Raw genomic sequence first — 9,975 nt, forward strand, 5'->3', positions numbered from 1 at the left:
TCCCTCCCTCCCTCCCTCCCTCCCTCCCTCCCTCCCTTCTTTCAAAACAGGGCTTACAGTGTTGTACATATTAGCCTGAAACTATGTAGCCTAGGCTAGCCTCAATCTTGTGGCACTTCTCCTGAATCAGCCTCCCAAGTTAAGTTTAAGCTGAACTTAAAGCCTTGAGCCACACATCCAGCTCCTCTATGTGAGATGGAAAGTAAGGAATGAATAAAATTAAAGAGAAAAAAAGCAAAATGGAAGAGGAAGATGAGAACAGGGAGAGGGAGAAGAAAGAGAAAGCGGTTTCGTTCTTTAAAACACAAGGCACTGGACTGATGATTGGGCTCAGCTGGGAAAAGGACCCTGCCACCAAATCTAACGAGTGGAGTCCAATTCCTAGGGCCCACAAAGTAGAAGAGAAGGGACTCTGAAAGTTGTCCCTAATCTCCACATGTATATAGTCACACAGTCACATACACACACACAAACACACACACACACACACATACTAGAAATGTAATAATAATGCAATTTAAAGATTAATTAAAGAAAAAGAGGAGAAAGGAAAAGAAACAGAAAGTCATTTCTTCTTCCCCAGTGAGGCTGCTTGTCAACGGTGGAGGCCAGGTGCAGATTTTTTTAGCTTCACACACACACACACACACACACACACACACACACACACACACACACCTTTGTTCTCAGCCCTGATTGTTTTCTTAGGCTGGATCCCAGAAGCGGCCGACCAGGGAGGAGCATGAAGTGTTAGGTATAGTTAGGTGCCCCTTTGGCTTGGTCTATGGAAAGCCCCCCATGAATTTCTGGGTGTTTTATTCACCTCGCCCATACCAGGCTTGGATGAATAAAAGTTGTCCCTTTCCAGATCCTCCCTAGAAACGAAAATGACGGCACACTCCCTAGAGATGAGCACTGAGAGCATCCGTGTCTGGTGCTGGTCCTAATGGAAAACTCATTGTTTTCACGAGTAAATATACTGTCCAGGGCTCGGGAGATGGCTCAGTGGGAAAAGGCTCTGCTGTGCAAGCATGAGGACCTGAGGTTTGATCCTCAGCACCCCAAAGAAACAAACAAAGAAACAAAAAAGCCAGGTGCTATGCACCTTTGATCCCAGCACTCTGGAGGCAGAGGCAGGCTGTGAGTTCAAGGCTGGCCTGGTCTACACAGTGAAAGGTAGCCATGACCACACCACACACATCTGTAACTCCAGGGATGAAGATGAGTAGGGTAGAGAGCAAGCAGGGACGAGAGGATTGCTGGGGTTTGCTTGATTTTAGCTGACACATGAAAATCTCTGCCTCAAGAGATTAGTGGAGAAAGAGGGGATCTGATAGCTTTTTCTGCCTGTATGCTTAAACACACCCCACACATGCACATCACTGTATTTGTATGCACACAGACAGACAGATGGACATACACACACACACACACACACATCCTGTTGGCTTTGGATTTGAGATGCACTCTTTTAAAAGCCACGTTCTTCATCTTGGGACTAGCTCAGTTGGTAGCATGCTTACCTAGGATGCAAGAAGACAGTTCAGTTTTCAGCGTTAATCGAACTGGCTGAAGTTGTGAACTGTAAAAACCTGTTTCTAAGGTGGCATCCTCAGCCTTTGAGCCTAGAGTCTTCTGTATACTGTAAACAAGTACTTGAGGTGTGATTCAGCCCTAGCACACACCTTTCATTCAAGAGCTAAATAAAGTCAACCCTAGGTCAAGAGGCAGAGCCAGTACCAAGCTGACGGGAGTGAACATAAGTAAACAGAAAGGAGGGACGCTGAGGAAAACGTATTTAAGACATCGCACGAAGCAAAGGAGCTTTCTTCTTCTGGGATGGCAGTGAGTAGGAAGGTCAGCTGGGTGCTTTCTCTGCCTTTCTGAACTAGCAGGTGTTCACCCCAGCATCTGGCTCCTGAGTCTTCTATGGTAAAATATGATTCGCCACAACTTAGTTTTTAAAACAACAGCAAAGACAACGGGGCTGGAAACCTCAGGCCAAGGCCAACTAGAGCTGGCTAAAGCCACTGGCATGGTTCCAGATCCTCCAGAGAGTCTGAAGGTGACAGTGGAACACACATCTCTGAAAAGGGGGGGGGGGTGGACTGAGGGGAGTGTAAGGTGCATGAAGTTGTATGTAGAACTTCATGTAACAGAGCATTCATCAGAAAGCTCACAGCATGCAAATGAACCAAAAAGCCTCACTGTGTGACGTTAACCCAGCTGGTTTTTGATGGTTAGTCGTCATTGGCAACTTGGTAGGATTTGGAATCACTGTGTAAACACGTATCCAGGTGATCTGGAAAGGTTTATTTGAACGTGGCAGACTGCCCCAAATGTAGACAACACCGTTCCGTGAGTTAGAGTTCCAGACCAAATGAGAAAAGAGAAACTGAACCAGGCAGAGTTGTGCAAGCCTTTAATTCCAGCACTTGGAAGACGGTGGCAGGCAAATCTCTGAGTCCAAGGCCAGCCTGGTCTACATAGTGAAAGTACAAGTATATAGTCTATAGACAATATAGATAAATTCTGTCTCCAAAAACCAAGGGGGCTGGGGGGCGCCGGGGTACATGATTTCATTGTGGGCAAATTGCTTGATATATAAGTATGACGACTTTGTCTTGGGTAGGGGAAAGTGGGATAATGGTAAAGATATCTTGAGTTGAACTCTGGCCTCCACACATTGCCGAGTCTGGCTAGGTTGTGCAAGGGACAAAATTAACATGGTTCCCACCACTGGAACCGAGCCAACAGGACGTGGACCTCCTTGAGTGTTGATGGTAGCTGTGAACATTGTATAATAATGTACATATGTTTATGTTCCTCCTTCAGAGAATGCTCCCCCTGCCAAGGTTATTGACTCCATGATAATTAGAAACAGCATGAGTCCAGGATTTGAGGGTGTGCCTAACGTCTCAGCAAAATAGTAAAAGCTGAGACCTTCAGGACAGCCTCTCGGGCTCTGGGAAAGAACTCTGAAAACATGAGTTCAAAAATATATAGGTTCTTAACATGCAAAATATAAGGATACAGTATGAACTGTATAAGGAGCTTCATAGATCTAAAAGAATAACAGCAGCTGCACCATGAGCTATTTTGTCAGAAAAGTACAAAGAGAAGAGATAAAGAGATTTAGGGAGTGGAGATCGCAGGACGTGATTCTCGCAGCTAAGTCTTTGGTTGTGCTTACAAAGGCAGGCAGATTCCTGAGTTCAAGGATATCCTGATACAGAGGGAGTTTAGGTTCAGACCCAGGTGTGGTATGAATGGTAATTTCAGGGTGGGATCTCACCCAGCTACCTTATGGTCTGTATTTAACAAAGGCAGGCAGATCTCTGAATTCTTTTGCGATGTTAAAAAAGAAATGTGCTTGCAGTCTCTTTCTAAGAATGAAGGGGTTAGGGTCCTAGGATACTGATTAATGAGATAATCAGAAGGCAACCTGTGGTAATCACTGAATTGATATGTAAATAAAAGAGATTAGCCATCCTGAGAGTTTTTAGAATAGCAAGACAAAGCAGTCTCAAACCCGGCAGTGGTGGTGCACGCCTTTAATCCCAGCACTTGGGAAGCAGAGGCAGGCAGATTTCTGAGTTCAAGGCCAGCCTGGTCTACAAAGTGAGTTCCAGGACAGCCGGGGCTACATAGAGAAACCCTGTCTTGAAAAACTAAAAAAGAAAAAAAAGAAAGAAAGCTGCCTCAAGCCGAACATAGAACGATTTGGAAAGCTATCTTGAACTGATCATTGACCGTCAGTTTGTAATCCATAATTTGACTTCAATATATTTGTTTTGCTCCCAGACACCCCTTCCTCAGAACCCCTCTTCAAGATGAGGCCAACATATGTCAGCACACAGATGCATATAACATATACAAGAGCATTCTGAGTGCCAGCATTCATCTTTTTCTATGGTGACATGTATGCTCATACACAAACACATAAATGCATGTGAAAGATCCTGAGAGAATGTAAAAGAACACAGAAGCCCTGAAATTGGCAAAATAGACTTCAGTGTTAGCAGAACTAACTTCACTGATTTAGAAAAATAGAGGTGCACAATGCTCTGGCCACTCCTTGAACCTGTGTGTCTGCCAATGTTTTGACCATTCCTTGACTCATGTGTGTGCCCACTGATGAAGCCCATTGCCAGGTGTTTGTGATATTGATTGCTGAGAAAGAGTCAGAAAATCTCCCCAGCAACCACAGCCCGCCAATCCTGAGTTGCTACACCTGCACCAGACTCTTTCCTTATACCCCTCCCATACCCATTTCTTGAGAATAGACATTGTTTAGATCTGGAAATCCCCTACTCCCCCCTCCTTCTCCTTTCCCCCCTGAGGGCCTATAAAAACTGGGACTTCTTTCCCCTCAAGGTCAACTCCTCTACCCCTGCATGGGATATGAGTCGTCCCCAGAGCTCTGGCTTTCCCCTGAATAAAGCCTCATGTGGTTTGCAACAAGCTCGGTCTAATGTGAGTTCTTGGGTGTCCGCTATTGTCCTGAGGCCTGAGCGAGGGGCTCCTCTCGGAGTCTTTCACATGCATGCTTGAGTGGACACACACACACTCACACAGGAAGGGAGCTGAGCTGTGTTCCTTGACTGGGGTACACCTCACCCTCTTGCTGCTAGGACTTTCCTGCCATGATGAAATATCCCTAAAAGTGTTGGCCAGCTCTTCCAGTCCCAGGCGCTGTGGGAGCAACAGGTTACTGTGCAGAAGTGGCTAAATCCAAGAACCACATCACACACAACCAGTCTCGCAAATGGCACAGAAATGGCATCAAGAAACCCCGGTCGCAAAGATACGAATCTCTTAAGGGGGTTGACCCCCAAGTTCCTGAGGAACATGCGCTTTGCCAAGAAGCACAACAAGAAAGGCCTGAAGAAGATGCAGGTCAACAATGCAAAGGCAGTGAGTGCACGCGCAGAGGCCATCAAGGCCCCGGTGAAGCCTCAGGCCATCAAGCCCAAGATGCCAAAGGGTCCCTGTTCCAAACTCAGCCGTCTGGCTTTCATCGCTCACCCCAAGCTTAGGAAGGAGATTCAAAGCTACATGGTTCAGACACTCTGTCAATCAAAGCTTAAGGTTCAAACCAAGGCAGAAGCCAAAGCTCCAGCTAAGGCCCAGGCTTCAGCTCCATCCCAGGCTTCCAAAGGTGCCCAGGCCCCTGTGAAGGCCCCATAGAAAAGGCTCCTGCCAGTGTGAAGACAGATGGACGGCTGTGACACACCTACCCACACACTATTTGCAGATGACCAGTGTCCTATGCTGTTTTTACCAATAAACTCAGGCAAGATCTGTTTAAAAAAAAAAAAAAAAGGTGTTGGCCAAAATAAATCTTCCCTTCCTAATTGCTTTTGCCAGGTATTTTGCTATAGCAGTGACAAAAGCAACCAACACAGTTGGGTAGCTGCATTTAATGCTCAGCTGCATACAATTTGGGATTCTTCATTGCTTGGTCAGAATCTTTGGACTCTAGCACATAATTTGATTCCACTCTAAGCACTGTGAAAGATTGTGTTCCGTGACTATTTCTGCAGCAGCTTCCATACTTTCAAACATTATCCTGTTGCAGACTGCACGCTGGGAACCTTTCTAGGTGTATTATACATAACTCGTTTAATTGCTGCCATGAACACTTGAAATGAGCACGATCCATTTGAAATAAGCACTGTTTTAAACAAGAAGGGAACTGCTTCAGTGATTGGGTAATGTCCAGCGTGCCGGAGTTAATCAGTGTGAGAGCGCCACACCACAGGTTCTCAAAAGATGCAAACGCGTTGGCCTGCAGACACCCAGGATGCGACTCATAGGTCCTCAAGCAGTAGTTCACAAAGACGCTAGACCAGCAGCATCTGTGACCCCAGCTCCAGAACTCTGGGATTGATCCCAGTCGTTTGTGCTTTGATAACGGACACAATTCTGTTCTGTGTTAAAGTTTAAGACCCGTGGAGATAGAAGCATCGCCACGCTACTCAGTAACTCAGTGGAATACGGCTGAAACGGAAGGGAAGAACGAATGGGTTTAAGTTTTGGAATGGAATCCTCTGAAGTGTCTTTGGTTTCGTTTGCTGTGCAAATCTCTTCGTCCTTTGGGGAATCTATCCTCCACAGCAATGCTGTGGTTTTAGAGTGGGACAAGTAAACGGGGATCCTGCTTACCAGTGGGCTCCTGATGTTCCAGACATTGCTGACATCCTAACTGCCTTCCCAATTGTTCCAGGCCAGGCCAGGGTATGTAACCAAAGCTGGGGAGAAAGTGCCTTCTCTTTTGTACTTTGGAGGTAGAGCAGATATGACCTAGGGCACAGCTTCTGAGGGTGCTCCTTAGTGATGTTGGGGAAAGCCCACCTGTGAGAGACTCTCTGTAGAACAATGGAAACCTGGCACCAACAGCAACCACATCTTCAATTATCCGCTGTGTGCTGCATACTCTACAACCCAGTACCCCTGCCCCCCAAGGCTGAGGCAGTAGGATTACAAGGTTGAAAGCCCACGTCCGCTACAAAGTGAAGCCATGTCTTAGGGCTAACAAAACACAGAGGCACACAAACAAGCACCCCAAACCTAAACAGAGAGAAAACTCTTACAAAACTCATCTGAAGCCGGGCGTGGTGGCGCACGCCTTTAATCCCAGCACTCGGGAGGCAGAGGCAGGCGGATTTCTGAGTTCGAGGCCAGCCTGGTCTACAAAGTGAGTGCCAGGACAGCCAGGGCTACACAGAGAAACCCTGTCTTGAAAAACCAAAAAAAAAAAAAAAAAAAAAACTCATCTGAGACGTTAACCCTGTCTGTCATCTTGAAACCAGCCCCTCTTTGCACACAGCAATGACACAAACCAATAAACCGCCTCACACCCAGGCTGTTTCGAGTTGGGTTTCTCTCACTTGCAAAGGAACATGTGCTGGCTACTGTAGGAGAAACTGGGAGTATACAGAGGGTATTAATCTACTTCATAAGCATGATATTTTAATTCTCAAATCTATTAGTGTTATGACAACATAGAGACGCTTCGTCTCAATTAGATTGTTCTACTGCTGCTGAACTTAGATGTGTATAATTAAAGAAATTTGACTTTCTTATCCTGTTGGTCCAGACACTTGGCTTTCTTTGGGTTTCCAACCCAAGCTGTTACTCCCATCTGTCGTTAGTAAGCCATGATGCTTTTGCTCCCCTGAAGCTGGGAGCTGCCACAGTATCCAAGCCAAACCCTGACTCCTTGGGGAATTTGTTGACTTAGGGGAAACTGACCAAGGCCAGTGTATGTATCTGTCTTCTGTTTGACTCAATCATAGGGAAAATCCTGCCACAGGAGGCACTCAATAAATATTTATTGAACGGATGAAATGAAAACCCAGGAGAGATGTAAAATTACAGTATTGAAAACAAAAACAAACCTGAGGACTTTATTTCAGCATCGATTCATGAATTTAGGAAATTTATTCTCTTCGGCACATGTTCCCTGCCAGGGGAGCATGTAGCTACAGTATCAGAGGCTGGATCATGGCATCTTTAAGCCTGGGTCATGAACGTGGGCACACCTGCTGTGCCTTACAGCCAGTGGTGCCTGGGCTTGTCAGGTGGTAGATGTACTTGGAACATGCAGGGCGCTGCTTATCTCTGACCGAACTTTACCTTCTCAGCTGTCCCAGTAGATTATTGTATTATTTTGGCTCCTGGCCGAGGCTGGCTTAGGTGTGTGTTTCTGAGATGTTTGTGCTGGGAGAGAATCCTGCCTGCCTGCACTAAGCACAGCGGTTTGTGGTGTGGTTTCCAGTGGGATATAAATCCCAGTGTGAAGTGAGTTTCCTGGCCTCCTATATCCGACTGGTGGAGTAGCAGATTCCCTGGAATTGTTGTGGTTTTCTGTGTTGCTAACATTTTTGAAGACTGACTTTGCTGAAGAAGAAAGCAAGTAGGTTTTCTCGGAGTCTTCACTTTTGTCCCCTATAGCCAATTCACATATCATGCAAATTTAAGTATTTTCAGTTAAGGCTAAGAAGTATAAATTTGCCAGATGGTAGTGGTACGTTGTAGCGGTCTAGCAGCCACAGAGAACTGGGCCTGAAAGGGTGGCTGGAAATGAAAAAGGACTGGCCTGAGAGAGAAGGATGAAGACAATTCAAAGGTTTCTGATCAAGGCTCAAAGTTTAATTGTCAGCTCCACGTTTATATAGGGAAAACCCAAAGACCCATCCTTTTGTTTCTGCTAGATTAGGTTGTTTTGTTTTAGCTGGACAATGATACAAAACAAGCTAAACAGACAGTCAGCTCCAGCAGGAGACTGCAAGACTAAAGACTTCCACCTTGGTGGGGAGACTCCACCCTAGGTGGGCGAGGTCAGCTGAAGACCAACTGTGGCAAACAATTAAGGTCTGTTTAGGCTGCTCACGGCTGGGAGAAGGGCACAGGGCTTGCCTTTAATCTCAGCATCAGCATAGGTAGGATTGGATTATAGAGTGAGTTCCAGGACAGCCCAGAGCTACACAGAGAAACCCTGTCTCAAAAATAAAATAAAATAAAATGTCCGGGCAGTGGTTGTGCATGCCTTTAATTCCAGCACTTGGGAGGCAGGGGGATTTCTGAGTTCGAGGTCAGCCTGGTCTACCTAGTGAGTCCCAGGACAGCCAGGACTATACAGAGAAACAAATGATAAACTTTACTACGATCGTCCCAGAAGATGTGAAACTGCTACTTGCATGAAGTCCAGCTCAGCCTTTCTGGACATTCCTACAACAGAATAGAAGACTTCCTACAATTTTTACTCTTTGTGTACCAAGGTCTTAGTTACATTTCTGTTCCTCTGACAAACACCATGACCTTCAGCAACTTGGGGAGGAGAGGGTTTCTTTTAGCTTACTGTTTATAGTTCATCACGAAGCAAAATTGGAGCAAGAACCCAAGGCAGAAGCCTAGAGGCAGGAGGCAAGAACTGAAGCAGAGGCCATAGGAGACCACTGCTCCTCAAGGCTTACTCAGTCTGCTTTTTTTTTTTTTTTTTTTTTTTTTTTTTTTTTTTTTTTTTTTTTTTTTTGGTTTTTCGAGACAGGGTTTCTCTGTGTAGCCCTGGCTGTCCTGGAACTCACTCTGTAGACCAGGCTGGCCTTGAACTCAGAAATCCACCTGCCTCTGCCTCCCAAACACTGGGATCAAAGGCATGCGCCACCACTGCCCGGCTCAGTCTGCTTTCTTATACAACCCAGGCACATCTGCCTAGCGTGGCCCTGCTCACAGTGGACTTTGCACTCCCACATCCATCATTAATCAGAAAAATGTCCCCGGGCTGGTGAGATGGCTCAGTGGGTAAGAGCACCCGACTGCTCTTCTGAAGGTCTAGAGTTCAAATCCCAGCAACCACATGGTGGCTCACAACCATCCGTAACGAGATCTGACTCCCTCTTCTAGAGTGTCTGAAGACAGCTACAGTGTACTTACATATAATAAATAAATAAATATTAAAAAAAAAAAGAAAAATGTCCCACACACTTCCATACAAACCAGTCTATTGCCGCATTTTCTCAGCTGAGGTTCCTTCCTCCCAGATGACCCCAGCATGTGTCAAATTGGCAAAATCAAACAGGCAAACAACAACAACAAACGAGTAGTTGGCAAGCTCTACTTTAGCTGAGTCTCAGTTCTTTATGATTTTCCCAGTCATCTATTTATAAGATATTTTAATAAGTGATATTTCTGGGGCTGGAGAGATGGCTCAGTGGTTAAGAGCACTGACTTGCTGTTCCAAGGGTCCTGAGTTCAATTCCCAGCAGCTATATGGTGGCTCACAACCATCCGTAATGGGATCTGATGCCCTCTTCTGGGGTGTCTGAAGACAGCTACAGTGTACTCATATAAATAAAATAAATATTTTTTTAATTAATTAATTTTATGTAAGTACACTGTAGCTGTCTTCAGACACCCCAGAAGAGGGCATCAGATCTCATTACGGATGGTTGTGAGCCACCATGTGGT

At 45.7% G+C, this 9,975-nt stretch overlaps 1 pseudogene; it reads left to right on the forward strand.

The window, feature by feature from the left end:
• LOC110284538 overlaps positions 1 to 5,190 on the forward strand; it is a 7,553-nt pseudogene extending 2,363 nt beyond the window's left edge.
• Positions 5,191 to 9,975: the final 4,785 nt, after the last annotated feature.

Source organism: Mus caroli, chromosome 18 (assembly GCF_900094665.2).
Source record: "Mus caroli chromosome 18, CAROLI_EIJ_v1.1, whole genome shotgun sequence".
NCBI lineage: Eukaryota > Metazoa > Chordata > Mammalia > Rodentia > Muridae > Mus > Mus caroli.